At 43.3% G+C, this 25,012-nt stretch overlaps 1 long non-coding RNA gene across 1 annotated transcript in view; it reads right to left on the bottom strand.

The window, feature by feature from the left end:
* LOC146504931 (uncharacterized) overlaps positions 1-25,012 on the bottom strand; it is a 56,263-nt gene that overhangs the window by 5,617 nt on the left and 25,634 nt on the right. The gene's annotated exons all lie outside the window — the stretch shown is intronic.

The following is a 25,012-nucleotide window of genomic DNA, read 5'->3' as shown; positions in this document are numbered from 1 at the left end:
TGGCTCAATGCTTACATATATGTGTGGAAGAAGCAAATGTACGAGCTGTGATAACTGTTTCTGATAGAATGAAGAGTAGACTGATATATTGAATATTCCTTTATTGGGTGAGAAAATCAGACCATGTCATAACTGCTTTAAGTCATACAGAATAGATATCAGAGCCTTAAAAAGGCTGACTTCTGCTAAATGGGTCAAACTGGACAGAAAGTCTACAAACACATAACATCCTTATAGAATATGATGTAACACTATAGATCAACTTACCTCAGAATATATAAAGCATATAAACAATTACAGCGATATGATGCAACAAACACAGCACTGCTACTGATCCAAAATACTCAAAGCTTCATAGAACTGAAACAAACAATTATTTTTAGCTCCATTCAGCTGCTGATACATACTTTAGGTTTCTGAATATTAAACTTGTTGCTGCCTTTCATAGTGTGTAACTTGAAGGCCCTGAGTACTTTCTCCCACACTGAAAACACTGGATGATAACATTATTTGAACATTACCTAATAAGACTGATTCAGGACAGACAGTTAGTTATGTTAAACTTTCCTAGCAGTCCTTCACAAACAGGGAACAGTCTGTCTATTCTCGCCATCTGTCAGCTGCTGCTGGCTCTTCCTCCTCCTCTTCCTCACACACTGCTGAGTTTCTCCTGGTGGATCATTGGGGGTGCAAAGCCTCACAGATGATGTGCAGCAGTGGGTCCCTCAGTCTGTCCTCACTCTGGACACTTGCAGTCGTCACACATGGAAATCAAATGTGTGATAAGCTGCAGGATTCAAACACAAGTGTAACTTATAAACACATGTTCATACTTTTATTCCACAATCAGAGAGAAAGAAACAGAGACAGAGTGCAGGACAGACAGACAGGTGACAGTCTCAGGTGTACACACTGCTACAAACAGGAGGATTTAGTGTTATTACGAGTGCTGAACAAGAAGAGTTCCCAGCTGGTACAGTGGACACATGTGTGACTGCTGTGATTAAAGCATCTTTCTTTCAGCTTAATGAGTGTAGGAACCATAATCAAATGTATTGAATTTTTTGATGATCACTGGGTTTTCATTTGTTTGGTTGCTATGGTGATGTGTAATGGGAGTCACGTGGGTGCTAGCGGCGACATTAAGAGGGCGTTGTCAGTCTGTCATTCACTGGTTTTGATTTTGACAGAGAGGAGGGCTGGGTAGCCGTAGTTTTTGTTGACCCTGCACAACATTTTTCGTCTTGTTACATTAGAGCCTGTGACGTTGTAAGAGTCCAAATCTTGAGATGACATTACTCTGTAAACACTTTAATAAACAAGCAAACAATTCCACCTCTCGCATTATTGCTAAAGTTGACAGCGCGTCAGGCAAATAGGCGGGCTCCATCCCCGGGCTCTAGCGACTGTGGAAGTCGCTACAATGAGTGAACCGTCAGCTCGTTCAAACACACGTTAAAGTCCGTTTGGCTCAACACCACCGAACAGAGGCAGCAATATGACATAATTAACATTAACAGTGCAGTGAATCCTGCTTGTGCCGTGATATTCAGGACTGCAAACCGAGCAGCATCACTGACTTTCAGCCTGTTGTGTTTGTGGATATATGACTGACTTTAATTATCCACAAAATTATCACATTCTCTGTAAGATTAAGGTCGACTATCTAACGGCGTATAAAGTAAAGACTTTAAAACAAAGTAAACGCTGAAAGTACAAACATCGCTAATGTCACATAACTTTGCCGGCATGTGGCCAACAGTAATGTTTTAATGTTCCTCGTTATTAAACATTTGCACATAAATAAGTGACATAATATTCAGAACTTACTTTTGGAAGTTTACTCTTTGGCCGCTCTGCTTCCACTTCGTTGAAGTGTCTCCCAGTCCCAGTGCACTTGTTAGCATGTTTTGGTCAACTGGTCCGTCCGGTTATTGTCTCCCCAGAAACATTTCCGTTGTGTTTTTTCCTATTTCCGTTGTGTTGTGTGTGCTTTTGCAAGTGTTTTTCTTTTTGCAGCGCTTTTCTTTTTGCAAGTGTTTTTCTTTTTGCAGCGCTTTTTGTTTTTGCAAGTGTTTTTCTTTTTGCAGCGCTTTTTGTTTTTGCAAGTGTTTTTCTTTTTGCAAGTGTTTTTCTTTTTGCAGCGCTTTTTGTTTTTGCAAGTGTTTTTCTTTTTGCAGCGCTTTTTGTTTTTGCAAGTGTTTTTCTTTTTGCAGCGCTTTTTGTTTTTGCAAGTGTTTTTCTTTTTGCAGCGCTTTTTGTTTTTGTTTTTGCAAGTGTTTTTCTTTTTGCAGCGCTTTTTGTTTTTGCAAGTGTTTTTCTTTTTGCAGCGCTTTTTGTTTTTGCAAGTGTTTTTCTTTTTGCAGCGCTTTTGGCCTCTCAGGGCCACCGTACCAATCACATTAATTTAAGCTCTTAAGACGTCTTTCTTGATATCACACACTCCATCCAGTAGGAGGCGCCACATATCGTTAACTCTGGATTCATGCATGCCAGGAACAGAATAAGTGCTGCAGTTTCGGATCCCGTGGAGCCATAGAGGAGCTCATAACGTGAAAGGAGGCAACTGAGGAAAAAATTTAAACCCAAACATGCAGGTAAGACTTATACGTTTTTCAATGCTCTCTGTGTTAATAACTTGCAATGTAAACTTCACAGTTAATTAGCCAAGAGTGTACAAAGAGCACATGAATTTAAGAGTATAAACTGTGTGGCTAGCGGTCAGTGTACCTGCTAGTGATGGACAGATGAAGCTTCATGAAGCACTGAAGCTTTTCATCCAATTGGTTCACCCCAGCGCAAAGCTTCTTGAAGCTTCATTTGCTCTAGTAGGACACCTACTGGACGTAAAAATATTAGTTGGCATGAATTTGAAGAGTGTGGCCTTTTGCACACAGCCTGTAAATGTCAACAACAAAAGGAGTGTGTAAAACATGTATATTGTAGTGATGGCAGTATACTGTGTATATTTATATTGGCAGTTTCGAAAATGGTCATTTGGAAATGCTTAAAATGGAAATGATCATTTACTGTGAGGTGAGGTTGGGGTGTGGACAGTGGTTGTGCTTTTGTAACGTTGAGGTATGGACAGCTACAGACTGAGGCCTCAGTCCTGCCCACATTTTATTCTGTAAAAACTACATTTTCACTGCTCTTATGACCTTTTTAGTGGGGAGAACATAGCTAGGATTTAATGATTTAACAAATCTTTTAAATCCTTTGTTCTCCACAATGCTAAATGGCTGGGAGTCCTCAATCACCATGCTAACCAGGTCTTCATCTATTTGAGATTGTTCTCCTGAGGAAAGACAATAAAGACAAAGCACAAATATAAATATCACACACGTAACCTATTACAGCTGTATAATATTGTTATATCATTTAGTAACATTACTGCATGCTATATTATCATGGTATTTGATGGCTCACCTGGTCTTGCTCCACAATCGGTGTTCCCCTTATTCTCATGCAAAGCTCTGTAGTGCCTAATAGTGATGTGCGGATCGATCCTGAAAAATCGATTCCAATCATTTATGTTCTAGAATCGATTCTCACATTAAAATATCAATATTTTAGTAATTTAGAGTAAATTTGTAGTTTATCATTAACAGGAACACAGTGGAAAGAAACTATAACATTCGGATTATCTACATTAAAAGGAACTACTTCCTCTTCCGCCTTGTCATGTGCGATATACGGCTGTATAAATGTCTCGCCGGCCCTTGGCGTGCGCACTCACAACGATGGCTGAGCGTAATTGTGCAGACGTATTTTACCTCCACAAACAGCTGAGACGTGAAGGTATCTCTCGTCTTACATACGCTGCATTGGCATTGCACCTTGATAATAAACTCATAAAAGAGGTTAATAAGTTACCTTTCAACTTTATCTGGAAAAATAGGACACACTACATTAAAAAACACATTTCTTATGAACTCGTGTGTCAATGGAGGACTTAATGTGTTAGATTTTAACACTTTAAATAACACATTCAAAATAAATTGGTTAAAGAATCTAATTACTAATCCTACTTCCATTTGGAATACTATACCTGTGTTCATGTTTAAGTTAGGTGGCACTGAATTTTTCCTTACCTGTAATTTTGATATTGATAAAATCCCTATAAAAATCTCTGCTTTTCATCCTCAAGCTTTTTTTAGCATGGACTCTTATTTACAAGCATAACTTTAGTCCACACAGTTATTATATCTGGAATAACAAAGATATTTTATTTAAAAGAAAATCTCTCTTCTTAGATAGTTGGTTTAGGAATAACATTGTTTTAGTCAACCAATTATTTGATTCAAATAGTATGCTTTTCTCCTATGAAGAATTTTGTTTACATTTCAATTTAGCTATAAATCGTCATGATTATACAAAAGTATTTGGCTCAATACCATCAGGGGTTTGTATGCTGTTTAAGAATCAACCTAATATCACTTCATTCCACAGGCCGTTGGCATCTCCTATACAAACTTTTGTTGGCAAGATTTGCTTTTCTAAGCAATCTAAAAACAACAATAAATCTATCAGATCTTTATTTCAGAGTAGCATAACCACGGTACCATATGTAATTTTTTTCTGGAACCAGTTGTCAGATGGTATTATGTGGAACGAAGTTTGGAGACTCCCTAATCAGTTTTTAATTACCAACAAAATTAAAGATATTTCTTATAAATTAATACACAGAATTTATCCTTCTAAAGATTATCTTCAAAGCAAATTCAATTTAGACATTGATACAAGCTGTAGCTTTTGTAAAACTTCCAAGAAATCTACTATACATCTTTTTTGGTTTTGTAACCTTGTGCAAGATTTTTGGCAGAGTTTATGTGTTTTTATCTCAGAAAATGTATTTAAAGGGTTTGTACTGTTTTGGAAATATGTTTTATTTGGTCTACACAAAAACCAAAGACAATTCAACTTTGATAACAGGTATATGATTAACTTGTTCATTTTAATGGCTAAATTTCATATTCACAAGTCCAAATGTTTAGGAAGACATCCCTCTTTTTATGTATTCTCCTTTGAACTTGTACAGTATCTTAATTCAATTAAGAACTCCACTAACCCAAAAGCTATAAAAACTATTGGTGTTTGTGAAAAAATCAAAATCTTTCAATCACTTTATTCTTTGGCTTGATCAGTTACTTCCCTCCTAGCATATTTATATTGTAGGTTCTGAAAATTGTTCTTTTATTTGGTTGGTATGTAATTTTTTTGTAAGTACAACACCATTAATATGGTACTGTTTAATTCTATTTTGTATTGTACTGAGGTTTAAATAAAGGTTTGAATGAAAAACAAACAAACAAAAAAAACAGCTGAGACATGGGCTGTGTCCCAATTAAGAGACTGCACGCTTGAAGTACGCATTTTGAGTGCGATTACGTCACCGCCACGCGACGACGGCGGTCCCAATTCGAAGTGTACTTCTCTTAAAATGTTTCCAATTGATTGGAATAATGATGATGATGTCACCGCTATCACTGTCAATTGTCAGTAAACACTTCATCTGGCTCATGAATCTTTACATGACATATTACAAAGTCTGTATTATTAACTCTGTAATTAGGCGCCATTCTTCTTACTTTACGGTGCTGTTGTTCAATCAGGGAACGCACTCTGTTGAGGAGAAAAGCATGAATTTGTTTGTATACGGAGGTATCCATTGTTTAAATGTCCCGGTAGTCGAAAAGGAGGCAGAACTGTTGAGAAATGCTAGGTGCTAACTGGGCGCTAACCGTATCATTCAAATATATTGAATGTCGCAATATTGGCAAAAGGAGGAAGTGACGTAAGATTTGCATGCGTCAGTGTCAGGTAGCGACACGGACTGTCGCTACCCGAGCCGTACCAGAAACCCAGTCGGTACCCCGCATGCGCAAAAGGTGTCTACTTCCGGTCGAAGCATTTTACGATAGTTACGGGTCAGAGCAGGGGTCCCCAATCCCAGTCCACGAGGGCCGGTGTCCCTGCAGGTTTTAGATGTGTCCTTGATCCATCACAGCTGATTTAAACGGATAAATTACCTTCTCAACATATCTTGAAGTTCTCCAGAGGCCTGGTAATGAACTAATCATGTGATTCAGGTGTGTTGACCCAGGGTGACATCTAAAACCTGCAGGGACACCGGCTCTCGCGGACTGGGATTGGGGACCTGGGTCAGAGTATCTGTTAAGATGTTAAGAATAATAAGTATCTCTTAAAATGTTTCCAATAATGAAGCATTTCAATATGATGTAGACAAAAATGAAATCTAAAAAGATAGTTACGGATCAGGACTCCCCGATCCTTACTGCGCATGTGCGAAGTCGGACCGTACAAATCGGGTCTACCTGATCCGTACCGCGCATGCGCAGGGGTTTTCGTCTTCTTCTGTTCGTTTAATGGCAGTTTACTCCTCAGTATAAGAGGATACTGCCCCCTGCTGACCGAACGAATGAACCCTATTGTTAACTGAATTAGCCCCATTACAAACGTGTGTTAAATTTGATTTAGTGATAGTCGAGTATGTTTATGCTTGTCTGTGTGGAGAAGATTGATTGGAATAGTGATGATGATGTAAACCGAGTTATCCATTGTTTAAATGTCCTGGTAGTCGAAAAGGAGGCAGAGCTGCTGAGAAACGCTAGGAGCTAACTGGGCGCTAACTGTATCATTCAAAAATAAAAATAAAAAAAAAATAAAAAAATATATATATATATATACATACATATATATCTATATATACATATATATCTATATATCTATATATATATATCTATATATCTATATATATATATATATATATATATATATATATATATATATATATATATACATACATATATATATACGTATATATAGAAAGAACCTTGAACCTTGGTATGTCATGTTTAGGTGGAAACCAGTGAGGTTATGGGGGTTAGTGAGGTTAACTTCTAACTCTGTTAAATTTAATAAAATGTAATGTAAAACTTGGATGTAAAACTTAATTGTTACACCTGGTAAAGAAGCAACACTGATGATTTTATTAAAGATGAAAGAATGTAGACCGTTTTTAACTCTGTGTTCGTTCGTCCGACCTGAAACGGACGGAGTTTTGGACCCAGATTACTCCGCGAAGCTCCTCACTACGGCAGCCGTAATGCTCTGACAATCCATCAAGCAGTGCGGCTTACCAAAGTTGTACTAAAACATACGTTATAAAAAATACGTTACATCGTGATATATAAACGGTTATTATTATTATTCTTAACATAATAAGAACACACTGTCTTTCTCCATCTGGGAGTAATCAAGCAAGACGGTCGCTCACAGCTCAGAGCCGTTCAGCCGGTAATATTCAAACTTTTCAAACTTCTCCGAGAAACAGACCTCGCCCAGCAGGCCTGAGTTTGCTGCTTTCTGGAAGCTCTTCTGAGTAAACCCACAGACTATTATACTCTGGCTTTACAGCTTTAAGAAACAACAGACAGTTAATCTCATATTCAAGAAATTAGCTTTAGCAAAAATTAGCATTAGCTACCAGCAGCTGCTAGCTCGCCAGTTAAAATAAAAGAAGAAAGGACCCCTGGACTGGAATGGCTGGTTAAGATAAACATTTATTGGAGTCTCACGAGTAACACAAACTAACGACAGTATGCCACCCAAGAAAGGCCCAACACCAGAGGAGGTCGAGGATATAAAAACCTCCCTCAGAGTACTGTGCGGAGACGTGGCCCCAGGGCGCAGCAGGAGCTGCTTCTGGGGCTTTTGGAGGAGGTAAAACAGCTACGCCTCCAAAATGCCGAGAAGGACAGACGAATTATGGATCTTGAGCGGCGGGTGGATGAGCTGGAGCAGTACACCCGTACGAACGACGTGGTCATTAGCGGTATAAAAATCAAGCCGCGCTCGTGCTCGTACGCGGGAGCGTCGGGGAGCCCAGCGATGAGGAGACCCGCTCGCTTGCTCCAAAGCAAGGGGATAGAGATGGACCTGGAGCACGTAGAAGCATGTCACCCACTGCCCAGGAGGAGTGACAGACCGCCGGCCGTCATTATGAGATTCGTCAATCGGAAGAACAAGGTCGCACTGCTGAAACAAGGACGCAAACTGAAAGGCACGGACGTTTTCATTAATGAGCATCTGACACGAAAAAACGCAGACATCGCAAGGACGGCAAGGCAACTGAAGAAGAACGGTAAAATACAACATACATGGGTAACAAATTGCAAGATTTTCATTAAGCTAAACGGGACACCAGAAGAGGCAAAAGTACTGATAGTGAGGAACATGGAGGATCTGGACAAGTACAACTGACACTAATGTATCGAGGCAATATATAACTCTAATGACAATCAAATGATAAATACACCAACATCTCTAATTACACCAGGAAATGACATGGACACGTTGAAATCAATTCTCCAACAGAAAGTAATTGATCTAGATTGTGAATATAAGGAGCATAATATAATAGACCCAGAAATAGATTCTGAAAGTAATTTTCTTTCTTCTTTTGTTAAAAATTGTAATTATTTCACACAGGAACAATATGAAAAAAAAATCAACCTAGACGGGAAGCTCTCATTAATTCACTTTAACAGCAGAAGTATGTACTCTAATTTTGATTTCATTAAGGACAACTTGCAACAATTTTCTCGCCCCTTCAGTGTTATAGCCATCACTGAAACTTGGTTCAATGTCGATAAAGGAATAGATTTCTGTTTGAATGGATATGATTTAAAATACATGAATAGATTAAATAAGGCGGGCGGCGAGGTTGCTATATATGTTCATAACTCTATAAAATATAATGTTGTAACAACTATGTCTATGGCTATTGATGGAATTTTGGAATGTTTGACTATTGAGATTATGAATGAAAAAAAGAGAAATGTTATAATAAGTTGCATATATCGGACACCCAGTTCAAGTATTGACACTTTTTATGAATGGATAGAAAAAATGTTTGCTTCGGTGAACCAAAAATCACTATTCATCTGTGGTGATTTTAATATTGACTTGCTAAATCCAACAAGGTTAAAAGCCATTGATGACTTTACTGACACGATGTACAGCTTATCACTATATCCAACAATAACAAAGCCAAGCAGAATAACATCACATAGCGCCACTATTATTGACAACATTTTTACTAATGTCATGGATTTCCAAATTAATAGTGGCCTGCTTGTCTGTGACATAACTGACCACTTACCAGTTTTTACTTTGTGTGACTGTGATTTAAAAAAAATAGATACCAAGATTACGATAGCAAAGCGAACAATAAATGAAGAAGCAATTCATGCCTTCAATTTCGATTTAGCACAACAAGATTGGAGTTCGGTGTATGAAGAGTCAGATGTGGACAAGGCTTATGATAATTTCCTAGATATATTCACTATGTTGTACAATAAACATTGTCCTGTAAATGAACACAAGACAAAGAAAAAAAAGATAAAAAGTCCTTGGTTCACAAAAGGAATTATCAATGCTTGCAAAAAGAAAAACAATCTGTATAAACAGTTCATCAAAGTAAAAACAAAAGAAGTGGAACAAAGATATAAAGCATATAGAAATAAATTGACTGATATTATAAGAACAAGTAAACAACTTTATTATAGAAGAAGATTATATGAAAATAAAAACAATATAAAAGGAACTTGGGATGTGTTAAATAACTTAATTAAACAAGGATCTTCTGGAACATCATATCCTGAATGTTTCATTGATGCAAATGGTGAAAATCATAACATGAGTAACATTGTAGATGGGTTCAATAAATTTTTTATAAATGTTGGCCCTGAACTAGCAGCGGACATCCCGGGTCAAAAAAAATGAAAATATCAGTAATATAAAATCAAATCCCTTTTCACTGTTCCTCTCAGCTACAAATGAGCAAGAAGTAATAAATATCACATTAAAATGTAAAAGTAAGTATTCAGTGGATTATCATGACATAAATATGTCTGTAGTTAAACAGGTTATTCTGAATATTGCTAGTCCCTTAACATATGTCTGTAATTTATCATTTCAGTCCGGTTGTTTTCCAAAAAAAATGAAAATTGCGAAGGTAATACCACTATACAAAAGTAATGATAAACACAGTTTTACCAATTATAGGCCTATTTCTCTACTGCCTCAATTCTCAAAAATTTTAGAAAAACTTTTTAACTCAAGATTAGAAAAATTCCTTGAAAAACATCAAATAATAAATGTTGGTCAGTATGGTTTCAGAACGCAAAGAACCACTTCAATGGCGATAATTGAGGCAGTAGAAGAAATTACCAATGCACTGGATAAAAATAAATATGCAGTTGGTATTTTTGTTGATCTCAAAAAGGCCTTCGACACAATCAATCACTCAATTTTATTGGATAAATTGGAAAGATATGGTATTCGGGGGAAAGCTGGTAACTGGTTAAAAAGTTACCTAACGGGTCGGGAACAATATGTTAGCATAGGGCATTACCATTCAGAGAAACTTGGTATTACATGTGGTGTTCCCCAAGGGTCGTGGGTGTTGGGACCAAAACTTTTCAATGTATACATAAATGATATTTTTGATGTTTCTCAAGTACTTAAACTCATACTGTTCGCAGATGACACAAACATATTTTTTAGTAGCGATGATTATACTGATCTTGTAATGACCGTAAACAGGGAGCTAAAATTAATAAAAGAAAATGGATGGATATAAATAAATTATCATTAAATATAAATAAAACTAAAGCAATGTTTTTCGGTAATTTAAAATATAATATAGAATTACCAATTATCATTGAAGGTGTACCAATTGATAATGTGAGTGAAAACAAATTTTTGGGAGTCGTAATTGATAACAAAATTTCATGGAAACCACACGTCAGACACATAAAAACCAAAATTTCCAGAAGCCTCGCAGTTTTGAACAAAGTGAAACCATACCTTGATAAAGATGCACTTCGTACTCTGTACTGTACCCTGGTTCTTCCATATCTTACATATTGTGTGGAAGTGTGGGGAAACACATATAAAAATACAACTAATCCATTAGTCACAGTACAGAAACGAGCACTGCGTATTATTCACAAGGCTGGTTATCTAGATCATACTCACAAACTCTTTCTTCAGGCAAAGTTACTTAAATTCCAGGATCTGGTTAATTACAATACATCTATAATCTTATACAAAGCCTTTAATAAACTTCTACCTACAAATTTACAAATTATATTTGAAATTCGAGAAAGGGTTTATAATGTGAGAGGCTTCGGGGAATTCAAATTACCCAGAACTCGAACAACCCGTAAAGGTTTTTGTGTGTCTGTATGTGGTGTGAAAATCTGGAACAGTCTGAGTTTACAACTGAAACAATGCAAAAATATTCATAGATTTAAATTCCTCTACAGACAGTTGGTCTGGTCACAGTATACTCAATGATGGTTTTAGTGTGCTCTGTAATGTCTGTTCTCTTACCATTGCTGGTATGGATTCCAAAAAAAAAAAAAAAAAGTGTGTGCATATGTATGTATATGTGTGTAGATATATATGTATGTATGTATATGTATGTGTGTTTGTCACTATGTAATTATTATTGCCTGTTACCTGTGGTAACGCAATTTATAATTATTATTATAATATAAGAGATTATATATTCTGTATTTAGTTATGATGGTTCTAATTGTTGTTGCGAGCTGCCGTTGAGATGCTTGCATGTGCCCGGGGCTGTTGATGGTTTGTTGGTTGTAACGATGGGCGTAGCTGTGGGAAGCTTATTGTTTTTTGTTGATGAGTGAGTATAGGGGTGGGATTTAATAAGTTTTCTTCGTCCCACTCCTTTTCAGGTAATTTTTGTTTTTTGTTTTGTGCACTTTATGTTCAATATATGTATTTTGTTGTGCCTGAAATGAATAAATAAAATAAAATAAAAATAAAATAAAAAATATCGTTACCGCACGTGCTTCAAATTATACCGCGATATGGATTTTAGGCCATATTGCCCAGCCCTACTGTAATATATATCATAATAATCTGACAATACATATAATATTGTCCATATTATATTTACATCACCACAGTGAGATGATTTTAGTCTCATGAACAACATTAGCTAATTGTTATTTACTAACTAATCTTGAAATGACTGTTCAGTACAGAAATGAAGCCCAACAATCATGCTTTACAGTCCCGTGGTCTCAGCCTCAGATACTCAACTAATCAAAGTGATGTCATGACAAAAATGAATGACAAACAAAACATTTTTCTCCTTCATTTCTGTCAAACAAAGCTGTATGTAACGTTTCTCGCGGTTAGTATCATGGTTGCTAGGCAACCTGAACAGCGCGACGAAGGCTAGACCGTCCCATTTCACAAGTCTCTCACTTCCGCACTTCTCGTATTTATAGTACGCACCGTACGTAGTACGCGTAGTGTGTGCACTTCAAGCGTGCAGACCCTGAATTGGGACGCAGCCGTGGTTTGCGACACACATGGCAAAAAAGTGCTTCAAGACTGAGGTGTTGTGGCCATACTAGGGAGACATTCAAAAGGGCTGTTGGGAGGGGGGGGGGGGGTGATAAATACATTTTACAGGGTTTATTTATCGGATAAAATACATTAAAAGTCACCGTTATTATTGGCCGGCCTGAAAACAGCGGGGGTGTCCAAATTCAGAGGCTGCTTCCATCTGATGACCCGGCCTTCGCGGTCTAAAGAAAGCCGGGTAGTACGTCACGGGTAAACTCTTCTGTTTAATCAGTTTTCTGTCTGACGTTTATTCAGCTATGTGAAAACCCCGGAGGAACCCTCCCGAGGGATTAATAAAGTTAAATTTAATTTAATCCAATGTAATAACTTTAATCTCAGCCAAACCGTTTTAATCACGAACAAATAAAACACTGAAAGACCCAAACAATAGCATTTTTAAGTTATCAAAGTGACTTATATATCATGTTTAACCCGAGTAGTGAAAGACCACAGGGGTTTGAAGATGATGTGTCGGTCGGCTCAGATATTTGAAGTTTACACAGCTACAGTCTCACCTGAAAATATGTTAAAAGTTTTTTTGCGACCCAGAAAGAGAAATAAGAGTAATATACTAAGTCGCTGCCGCCATTGTTGGAAACTGGAATTGGCTGGGCCGCGCTATGAATTCTGCGATATGGTTTTTCAATTTTGTTGTTCGGGTGGAAATTCGGGAGAATGATGGCTCCGGGATTCTCCCAGAAAAATCGGGAGGGTTGGCATGTATGGTTGTGGCAACATCACTAACCTTGTGAAACACCTCAGAGTAAATCATATCACAGAATATGTCGAGCGTATGTTGAGGCAAACTGAAGAGGAGGACAGGGACAGGTGCTGCTAGGGCGAGACAGACGTCTCTCACGGAGTCCTTTAGTGCTGCAGGCAGGCAAGGTGTTCAAATAGGAACTTCAGTTTTTTTATTTCTAAATGATGAACTCTGCATTATTAAGTGATAAGAACAAGTAATCTGATGTCCTGTAATCATTATGACGCTATAATTTGAGATACAATAAATAAAATACGTTTTTGCACAAAGTATCGGTACCGGATCAGTGTTAGGAGGTGGTGGGTAGGTGTATTGTTGTTTTTTTGGGTTTTGTTTTCTTTCTTGGCACAGGTAGGCGGGGCGGGGCTTGATGGCATTCCGGCACACCTGCGGCGCATCGGACGTCATTAGGGAGCGCTTTTATGGAGCTGAATCTCGGACGTCTGGTGTCGGAGTATTGTCGTTTTCCTAAGTGGTAACGTGTTGGTGCAAGCTGAATCTGTTGATTCCACGCGATTGAGCTGCATGTTTTAGGATCCATCATCTGCCTGCTTCTCCTTTGTTTTAGCCTGTCTCGCTGCCTGTTCGCCTGCCTAGTTTTCTGTGTGTGGGCTTCTGTGGATCCGTGACGGAGAATTACTTCATACCAGGCTGTGACCACCGCTACATCTGTATGTCGGTGTTGCAAGTAAGCTCTCCAACTCTCCTCGTCCACTTTTAGTTGAACTCTCGGTGATCGACGTACTCTGTAACTTTGTTTGTCCCTCGCTTTTAGGTAATTCCGGTGCGTCATCGGTCCGCCCGCATACCTCGGCTCCGTCTCATCCTGTCAGCGTTGCTCTCGTGCACATTTTTATCTGTCACTGTATATAGCCCCTTCCCTTGTAAATATTCCCTCATCTGTGTACATAAACTTGCATCACTACAATCCTGTGCTCGTGTGTGTTTCTGCCACTAAATCCATTCGGGTAAAGTCCCCTTAACAGAATACTCCGACCACTCTTATGGATTCGGCAGAATGCGCAGGTCCCGAGTCCGGCGAATTACTCCAGAAACACGAGGAGTCTTTGTCAAGCTTGTCTCGGCAGTTTAAGGAATCCGAGCAATGGGCAGGTCGGGTTAATGAGACCTTGACAGCCATTCAAGAAACTTTAGCTCGGTTAGTTCCTCCAACCGTTCCCACTGTTTCGTCCCCCCCACCTGTACCGTCCGTTCCGCAGAGTTCGGGCTCTGTTCGTGACCCCGCTCCCCCGGCTCTGGTGCCTTTCACGGGAGAGTTGGGCCGCTGTGGGGGTTTTTTGATTCAGGTTTCACTGCTTTTTCAGCGGTTTCCCCAAGCGTTTTCTGATGATGCTTCTAAGATTTCCCATATTATCGGTGCCCTTCGTGATCGTGCTTTGGACTGGGCTGAATCTTATCTCGCTCTACATCCCCTAGAGACTGTCACGTATGTGCAGTTCGTTCGGGATTTTAAGGCTGTTTTTCATCACCCCCTGCGCTCTGACGAGGCGGCACGGCAGCTGCACGGGCTCCGACAAGGGAGCCAGTCGGTGGCGGAGTTTTCTATTGATTTCCGGGTTAAAGCCACTGAGACGGGGTGGGGTGATGACGCGTTACGCGGGGCTTTCATTATCGGGTTAAACGATCGCATGAAAGATGAGCTCGCCACTCGTGATGAACCAGAGAGTTTTGAGGCTCTCGTTAATCTGGCCATTCGTATCGACAATCGCCTTCGCGAGCGTGAGAGAGAAAGGGGAGGCCGGTCCCGTGCTGGGTGGGAGAGCACGCTGCTGTGCGCGCAGTCTCCCGCCCCCCTCTTTCCGGTCCGGCCCACGCATGGTCTCCTCCAGCGGACGCTGCTGAGGAACCTATGCAGTTGGGTCGTACGAGGCTTACTCCGGAGGAGCGTCGGAGGAGGTTTGAGGGGCGGTTGTGTTTGTATTGTGGCCAGTTGGGCCATTTTGTGTCCACCTGCCCGTTGCGGTCAAAAGGGGGTGCCCACCAGTAACTGTGGGGGTACTGGTGGGTAGCACTTCCTGTCTTTCCCGAGTCCCCCGCATGCAGCTTCCTGCTGTCGTGACCAACGGGTCCGGTACTTTTTCCACTAATGCACTTTTGGATTCTGGCGCTGAGCAGAACCTTATTGACGGCGGTCTCACGAGGCGTCTCGGTATTAAGACGCGGCCCCTGCAGGTTCCCATCTCCGTTGTGGCTCTCACCGGACAGTTACTACCCTCTGTTACTCACGAGACTGAACCAGTTTCATTGGTTCTTTCCGGTAATCATCGCGAGCTTCTTCGGTTTTTTGTTTTTTCCTCCCCCGAGTCTCCCATCGTTTTAGGTTACCCGTGGTTCGAGCGTCATAACCCTCAGATTAATTGGTCCACCCGTCGCATTGAGAGTTGGAGTAGCCACTGCTTGTCTCACTGTCTACAGTCTGCTCTTCCACCCTCGCCTGTCTGCTCGTCTAAGCTGGCACCTGAGGAGTTGGATCTCTCGTCTGTACCTGAACAGTATCATGATCTGGGGGCAGTTTTCAGTAAACGCTGTGCGCTCTCGCTTCCCCCCCATCGTCCTTATGATTGTAGCATTGAACTGTTGCCTGGAGCTCCATTGCCCACCAGCCGGCTGTATAACCTCTCTGGTCCGGAGAAGGCGGCCATGGAGAGGTATATCACGGAGTCACTGGAGGCGGGCTTAATTCGTCCGTCATCCTCGCCGGTGGCGGCGGGTTTTTTCTTTGTGGACAAGAAAGATGGATCTCTTCAACCCTGCATTGATTTTCGGGGTCTTAATGATATAACTGTGAAGAACAAATACCCTCTTCCTCTGATCTCGTCTGCTTTTGAACCTGTACAGGACGCGGTCATTTTCACGAAGCTGGACCTTCGCAATGCGTACCATCTGGTGCGCATACGCCAGGGAGATGAGTGGAAAACGGCCTTTAACACACCGCGTGGACATTATGAATATCTGGTAATGCCTTTCGGTCTGACTAACGCGCCGGCGGTGTTTCAAGCATTGATTAATGATGTGCTACGGGACTTTTTGAATCGGTGTGTGTTCGTTTACCTTGATGACATTCTTGTTTTTTCACGATCTTTTGAGGACCATGTTCAGCAGGTGCGCAGCGTTTTGCAGCGGCTTTTGGAAAACAAACTTTTTGTGAAAGCGGAAAAGTGTGAGTTTCATGCTAGTTCTGTGTCGTTCCTGGGCTATGTCTTTGCTAAGGGGCAAGTTAGGCCCGATCCTGGTAAAATCAGGGCAATTGCTGATTGGCCGACTCCTCCCTCACGCAAACACTTGCAGAGGTTTCTGGGGTTTGCTAATTTTTATCGCCGGTTTATCAAGAATTACAGTCAGATCACTCTTCCGCTCACCCGGCTGACGTCCCCGGCTCGAGTTTTCAGTTGGTCGCCTGAGGCCGAGCAGGCGTTTACTCGGTTGAAGGAGTTGTTTTGCTCCGCGCCCATTCTCGTTCACCCCGATGGTTCCAGACAGTTTGTTGTGGAGGTGGATGCTTCTGATGCGGGTGCGGGAGCCGTGTTGTCGCAGCGCTCGCCCGACGATGGCCGTCTCCATCCGTGCGCGTTTTTTTCGCGGCGGTTTTCTCCAGCTGAGCGGAACTATGACGTGGGTAATCGTGAGCTGCTGGCAGTTAAGCTGGCTTTGGAAGAGTGGCGTCACTGGTTAGAGGGGGCGGAACAGCCGTTTGTGATTTGGACGGACCATAAGAATCTCTCTTACATTCGGTGTGCGAAGCGGCTCAACTCCAGGCAGGCCAGGTGGCAGCTATTTTTTAGCCGGTTTCATTTTACTATCTCTTTCCAACCGGGTTCCCGCAATGCTAAGCCTGACGCTTTGTCCCGTCAATTTTCTCCCGCATCTGAGTCTACGGGGGTGGCCACTATCATCCCCTCGTCCTGCGTGGTGGGGGCCGTGACGTGGGAGATTGAGAGCCTGGTGCGCAGTGCGCAGCGGCAGGACCCGGACCCCGGTTCGGGCCCGCCTGGTAGGCTGTTTGTTCCGTCGGCCGTGCGTGCCCGCGTGCCCGCGTTTTGCACTGGGTACACGCTTCTCGCTTCGCCTGTCACGTACGGTTTCCCTGTTGAGGCGATCCTTTTGGTGGCCCGCTTTGGAGAGTGACGCCCGCGAATATGTGTTGGCCTGCGACACCTGTGCGCGCAATAAGAGCCGTCACCTGGCCCCTCCCGGGCTGCTGCACCCCCTGCCTGTCCCAGGTCGGCCCTGGTCGCATATTGCAGTTGACTTTGTTACTGGGTTACCGCGTTCCGCTAATCACTCAGTTATTGTCACCATTGTTGACAGGTTCTCCAAGGCAGCACATTTTGTTCCTCTCTCTAAGCTCCCTTCTGCCCTCGAAACTGCTCGTTTGCTCTTTGATCATGTTTTTCGGTTACATGGGATTCCTTTGGACATTGTGTCTGACAGGGGGCCTCAGTTTGTTTCTCGGGTGTGGAAGGCTTTTTGTACTGCTTTGGGGGTGGGGGTGAGCCTTTCCTCGGGCTATCATCCGCAGTCTAATGGACAGACTGAAAGGGCTAATCAGCAGCTGGAGTCCGCCTTGCGCTGTGTGGCCTCCTCTGACCCCGCTTCCTGGAGTAGTCATCTTGCCTGGATTGAATATGCTTATAATTCCCTCACCTCGGCAGCTACTGGTTTTTCTCCGTTTGAGATATGCCTTGGATATCAGCCGCCACTGTTTCCTTCTCAGGAGGCGGAGATTGCGGTTCCGGCGGTGCAGGACCATTTACGCCGCAGTCGGAGGATCTGGCGCCAGACTAAGGCAGCGCTGCTCCGGACCGCAACTCAGACTCGCCGTGCTGCTGATCGGAGGAGAACGCCCGCGCCTCAATACACTGTGGGTCAACAGGTTTGGCTGTCCTCTGCAAATGTTCCTCTGAAGTGCGTGTCCAGGAAGCTTGCTCCTCGATTCCTGGGTCCTTTCACCATCCAACGCATCATCAACCCTGTTTCTGTGAGGCTGCAACTGCCAGCTTCCATGAAGGTTCATCCCACGTTTCATGTTTCCCAACTCAAGCCTGTCTCTCGCAGCCCACTGTGCCCACCCTTGGAACCACCTCCGCCTGCCCAAGTTGTGGACGGCGGCCCTGTCTATTCGGTCCGGCGGCTGCTGGATGTGCGCCGTCGTGGTCGTGGTTTCCAGTTTTTGGTGGACTGGGAGGGGTATGGCCCGGAGGAGCGCTCCTGGATTCCTGGGGCCTTTATTGTGGACCCGGGTCTTATTGTGGATTTTTACAGGAGGCATCCTGACAAGCCTGGAGGACCGCCAGGAGGCGTCCCTTGAGGGGGGGATACTGTTAGGAGGTGGTGGGTAGGTGTATTGTTGTTTTTTTGGGTTTTGTTTTCTTTCTTGGCACAGGTAGGCGGGGCGGGGCTTGATGGCATTCCGGCACACCTGCGGCGCATCGGACGTCATTAGGGAGCGCTTTTATGGAGCTGAATCTCGGACGTCTGGTGTCGGAGTATTGTCGTTTTCCTAAGTGGTAACGTGTTGGTGCAAGCTGAATCTGTTGATTCCACGCGATTGAGCTGCATGTTTTAGGATCCATCATCTGCCTGCTTCTCCTTTGTTTTAGCCTGTCTCGCTGCCTGTTCGCCTGCCTAGTTTTCTGTGTGTGGGCTTCTGTGGATCCATGACGGAGAATTACTTCATACCAGGCTGTGACCACCGCTACATCTGTATGTCGGTGTTGCAAGTAAGCTCTCCAACTCTCCTCGTCCACTTTTAGTTGAACTCTCGGTGATCGACGTACTCTGTAACTTTGTTTGTCCCTCGCTTTTAGGTAATTCCGGTGCGTCATCGGTCCGCCCGCATACCTCGGCTCCGTCTCATCCTGTCAGCGTTGCTCTCGTGCACATTTTTATCTGTCACTGTATATAGCCCCTTCCCTTGTAAATATTCCCTCATCTGTGTACATAAACTTGCATCACTACAATCCTGTGCTCGTGTGTGTTTCTGCCACTAAATCCATTCGGGTAAAGTCCCCTTAACAATCAGTATCGTCGATACCACCCTGAATATTACTTGGTATCGGATCGGAAAGGAAATCAGTTGTATCGCACATCACTATTACGGAGTCGCGTAAATAGGGCATTGTCACATGACCCATGTGCGCCTTCAGATAGGTCCTGGAAGCATTAAGCCAGCAATTCGAGTGTGTGAATTGTTTTTTGTTTTTTTGTTGTTGTTTTTTTTTGCCTGTCCCATTTGGTTCTTTAGCCGTCAGAATTGTTGTCTGAAGACCAACAAGGATACCCAATGGATTTATTTTGCCAAATGGATCATCATGGCATTGCCGTATTGGTCCATTTGATTGACCTTTGTTTTTATTATTTATTTTATTTTATTTTCAGTTGTTACAGACATGAGTGAGGGATAGGAAAGGGAGAAAGAAAGATGAAGGAAAAGAAAAACAGAAGGGAAGAGGGACAGTGAGGAAGGGGGAAAAAAATATTTCCTGGATCACCTGTTGAGAGAAAAAGAATAGAAAACAAGCAAAAAAAAAAACAAAGCAACATACTAAACACAACACCATCGCATTAATCTAGCTAAGTGTAAACAGCAGTAAATACTAAATATTGAATGTTGTTGTGCAGCACGCAGGACAGACAGCGCACAATGTGCTTTGAAGTAGCAGCCAAGAAAGGTGTGATTTAAGTCTACGAACAGTGAACACCCGTGTGCACAACTGTGTGGATCGGCGCACTTGTATTCAAATGGTTTCCCCATGTAATGGTCTGCAAGAGGATGTAGAGAGTCATAGCCCTGTCCCCCAGGGCATGAAGCAGGCATGGAGGAGATCCAGGCCCCAGACATCCAGAGGCCCCAGAGTGCAAGAGCCCAAGGAGGACCACCGGAGGGGCTTCCGTGCCACCCTCATGGGAAGGGCTGAGGATCCCCAGACGAGGGGTCACCCAGTAGCCACCGGGCAGAAGCTAGAGGGGGCTGCACTGGCGTGCCCGCCGGCAGCCAGCTGTGCCAGAGTGAACCGAGCCGCAGGCACAGAGGCCGGAGGCCCAAGGGACCCCCGCGCCCCGGAAGAGGCCTGACCGAGCAACAGGCGCCAGGCCCCGCCAAGTAGCCACCGGGAGTGAGCTGGTACATAGCTGAGCGCCCAGCCCCGGACACCAAGAACCACCAATGCACCGACCCCTGAGGGCATCAGTCACCGGCAGGGAGTGTGGTGAGGGGAGATAGGCCTCCACACTTTGGAGGGCCTGGGAGTTCCCAGAGAGGTGGAGTCTAAGACCCAACCTGACATATAGACACAGACAAACAGGCACACACAGACACAGACATGCATTCCCACCCTCATGCACACATATACAAACACTCAGCACTCACCCAACGTAGGGATAAACATAAATGGACATGTACACACAATCACACTCCCCAAACATACTCTATACCCTGGGTCCAGGTACCCTCGCTCCCAGAGGGGGAAACGGCACCCAGACCCAAGAGATGTTACCCTTCCCTCCGGGGTGGAGGCAAGCAGACCGTCCCAGGCTCCGCAGCAGCAGGGTGGCCAATCGGACAGCCAACATCTCCTCCCTGCCCCCCCCCGCCCCGATGGCTAGTAGAGAACGGGGGTGTGTTAAGACCCCATACCTCCCTCCTCCCGCTCATGTGTATTGTTGCAGCGTGTTGTTCTAAGGTGCATTTAAAACAAGGGAGAGCATGGTGCTGCTGCCAGAGAGCAGCAGGTGTTAGCACGGCCCCTCCCGAGAACCCTCAATGTCTACATGGATTTAAAATTGAGAGGTGGGCACCGGCGCCAGAGGTAGGTTTGAATACACAGACCGTCTACTGGACGCCGTTAACGAGCCCACCCTCAAGGCCCTATATATATATATGTGTGTGTTATGATGTTATGAGAGTGTAAGTAATGTGGATGTCTAAGTTGTGAGATAAAATTGAGGCACAGGTGGCCAGAAGAGGACGGGGGGGAAGGGAGGGGAGGATGCCCCTCCCTAGGGCCAGCTCCCCCGCTGACCCCAGTTGGCACCCCCGTCCTCTGGTATCCACCAAGGCAAGGGAGCCCAGGCCCATCCAGACTGGGGCCTACGGCAGCAGCACCGCCAAGCCCCACAAGACCCGGGGCAGCCCACCCTACCCCACCGTAGAGGAAACTGTACCCACCCCAACATTCAATCATCTCCCAGACTACACAAGACAACAGACACCCAGGTTAAGTTTATTCTCCACCTCTCCTATGTCTCTCCCCCACCTGCAGAGTGGACTCCTGCAAGGATGGAACAACCTCCCTGCCAGTTGAAGAGCCCCCCAGTTAGGCCGATGCACAAGAGGCCCCCTGCGCCAGGGCTGAGCCCCCGTGCACCCACCCGCCCACAACCTCGGCGACACACCGACGAGGACAGAGTGTGTGAATTGTATTTTAAAAATGCACAATAGATATTCAAATAAATATTCCCCTTTCGAGACGGGGCTACGTTCACACTGCAGGCGAAAGCGCATCAAATCCGATTTTTTTTGACCGTACACTGTAAAATCTAATTAGTTCCCAGAACTCAAAAAAATTAAGGAAACTCGTTGCCTCAAAAAACCTAAGTAAAGCTTACTTAAGGTGACTGTTAGGACAACTTATTCATTGCAAGTCTGCAGTATTAAGAATAACTTGATATTTCTGACTGTACAATACTAATTATTTACCTACTGACAAACATTTCAAGTTCAACTAAATGAAAAAACAATTTGTGGTAACCTGAATATGATTAAAAATAATTAACAACACTTTTTGTAATGATGTTAAAATGAGCCCAACTTTTATTTTCAAACACAACAAAGTATAACAACCAACATACTGGACACTGTTCTGCTGAACAACAAACAATTATATTGCCATCACTGTTATAATCTCACAATGAAACAAAGTCTCAGATGTAATTATTCTGAAAATAAGTTTAGGCCTACCACAAATTTATTTTGTACTTACATTACTTATATAATCAAAATAAAATATTTATTGTTCTGTCACAAGTGCAGTCTCTAATTTAAACAACACATTTGTTTTTCATTCCAACACATGAGCTGGAATGTTGTATTATTTTAAGGATGGCTTGTTTCCAGTCCAGGCATTACTGCCTGAATGACTGTCATGGATCGAAGTGATCCAAATGTAGGTGCAGAAGAAAGTCTTTAACTTCCCTTAAGTACAGTGGCAGTGGATGTGGGTTGGAGATGCAATGAGCTTCAACCTGCAGGCGACCATCTTCACTGACCACACCATCTGTGACGGAGGACTCATCTCTCCTGTTGTCCTGCAAGCAAACAATCATATTTTTTGGAACATGAACTTAATTGCTTTCTTTTTTCTTTCTTTTTTAATTGCTTTTCATTTTTTTCTGCATTTGGTATAAAACAGACTCCAATTTGGACAATCTAAGGCTCCCTCCCCACCGGAGAGGTGACATTCAATGTCCCAATTGTCAGTCTGGATAGCCCTGACCACCACCCAACACACAATAATGTCATGAAAGCATCATTTTAAAAAGGGCTATGCAAACATGGCCAATAACTTTCATTCTAATAATGTGCAAAATGATTTGGGCACAAAACAAATTTTGTTGTTAGAAAACTTGCGGACTTCACTATTTACAGTGTAGACCCTCTAAACTAAGTTTGGGGGATGTGATCTTTCAAGAAATCCAGACCAAACTGTTGTTGTTTGTTTACTTACACAGCATGTCTTGTAGAATTAACTGGAGTCACCAGCAACAGCATCCCGCAGTCATATCTCAAGTCTAATAACAGAAGACAGGAAAAGATCAGTACAGAAACAACTTCCCCAAACCAAAGCACACATAAAACAATAAGTAAAACAGGCTGATCTAAAGTATGATTAAAGTTCAGCCTGATTAATATAAATGTCACTGACAGTTGCTAATATATTGGAAAACCAAAATACTTACCACTGAGTTGATGTCTTTCTGTCCAACAGCAGGAGTGCTGGTCCCGAGCCTCAAAGACAGTAAGAAGCAAGCAGAGGGAGAAAAAACAGAACATTTTTCAGAAACTGATTTGATCCTTAATGGCTGTGCAATTATTGTAACATAGTTTGCTTATGTTGTTAAATAAAGGCTAGATTTGACATTAATAGATGCCACAGATGTTCAAAAGCTGCCACAAAGCAAGAAAAAAATGGACGTCTCTGAAAACTTTGGCGCATTTTTGCAAATATGTGATGTCTTGATAAATCGAACAGATATTTGAACTTTACACAGCTACATTCTCGCCTGAAAATATCTTAAAACTTTCTTTTGTGACCCAGAAAAAGTAATAAATTTTTTAGCCGTGCTCCTCCGCCATTGCCGCGCTTACAAGTACACAGGCTCCAACAACCGCGGCTGACAAATGCGATCCCCCTTTTCCCCAGATTACCTTTTCTGGGTCACGAAATAACCTTTTAAGATATTTTCAGCCGAGAATGTAGCTATGTAATGCTCAAATATCTACTTAATTTATCAAAATATCACATATTTGCAAAAGTGCTTCCATGTTTTATATATATATATATATATATAAGACCCAGCACGCCCCTGCGGGCGGTTTATCCTTCAAGCTCGGGTCCTCTACCAGAGGCCTGGGAGCTTGAGGGTCCTGCGCAGTATCTTAGCTGTTCCCAGGACTGCGCTCTTCTGGACAGAGATCTCCGATGTTATTCCCGGGATCTGCTGGAGCCATTCGCCTAGCTTGGGAGTCACCGCACCTAGTGCTCCGATTACCACGGGGACCACCGTTACCTTCACCCTCCACATCCTCTCGAGCTCTTCTCTGAGCCCTTGGTATTTCTCCAGCTTCTCGTGTTCCTTCTTCCTGATATTGCTGTCATTCGGAACCACTACATCGATCACTACGGCCGTCTTCTTCTGTTTGTCTATCACCACTATGTCTGGTTGGTTAGCCACCACCATTTTGTCCGTCTGTATCTGGAAGTCCCACAGGATCTTAGCTCGGTCATTCTCCACCACCCTTGGGGGCATTTCCCATTTTGACCTCGGGACTTCCAGGTTATACTCGGCACAGATGTTCCTGTACACTATGCCGGCCACTTGGTTATGGCGTTCCATGTATGCCTTGCCTGCTAGCATCTTGCACCCTGATGTTATGTGCTGGATTGTCTCTGGGGCATCTTTACACAGCCTGCACCTGGGGTCTTGCCTGGTGTGATAGACCCCAGCCTCTATGGATCTTGCACTCAGAGCTTGTTCTTGTGCTGCCATGATTAGTGCCTCTGTGCTATCTTTCAGTCCAGCTTTGTCCAGCCACTGGTAGGATTTCTGGATATCAGCCACCTCCTCTATCTGCCGGTGGTACATACCGTGCAGGGGCCTGTCCTTCCATGATGGTTCCTCGTCTCCCTCCTCTTTCTTGGGTTTCTGCTGCCTGAGGTATTCACTGAGCACGCTGTCAGTTGGGGCCATCTTCGTGATGTATTCTTGGATGTTCGTTGTCTCATCCTGGACTGTGGTGCTGACACTCACCAGTCCCCGGCCCCCTTCCTTCCGCTTAGCGTACAGCCTCAGGGTGCTGGACTTGGGGTGAAACCCTCCATGCATGGTAAGGAGCTTTCTTGTCTTTATGTCAGTGGCTTCTATCTCCTCTTTTGGCCAGCCTATTACCCCAGCAGGGTACCTGATCACGGGTACGTGTTGATGGCCCGGATCTTGTTCTTACCGTTCAACTGACTCCTCAGGACTTGCCTGACC

The sequence above is a fragment of the Neolamprologus multifasciatus genome, chromosome 13 (assembly GCF_963576455.1).
Source record: "Neolamprologus multifasciatus chromosome 13, fNeoMul1.2, whole genome shotgun sequence".
NCBI classification, from domain to species: Eukaryota; Metazoa; Chordata; class Actinopteri; order Cichliformes; family Cichlidae; genus Neolamprologus; species Neolamprologus multifasciatus.
Note: the sequence above shows the minus strand (reverse complement) of the source record. Positions and strands in the feature narration are given on the sequence as shown.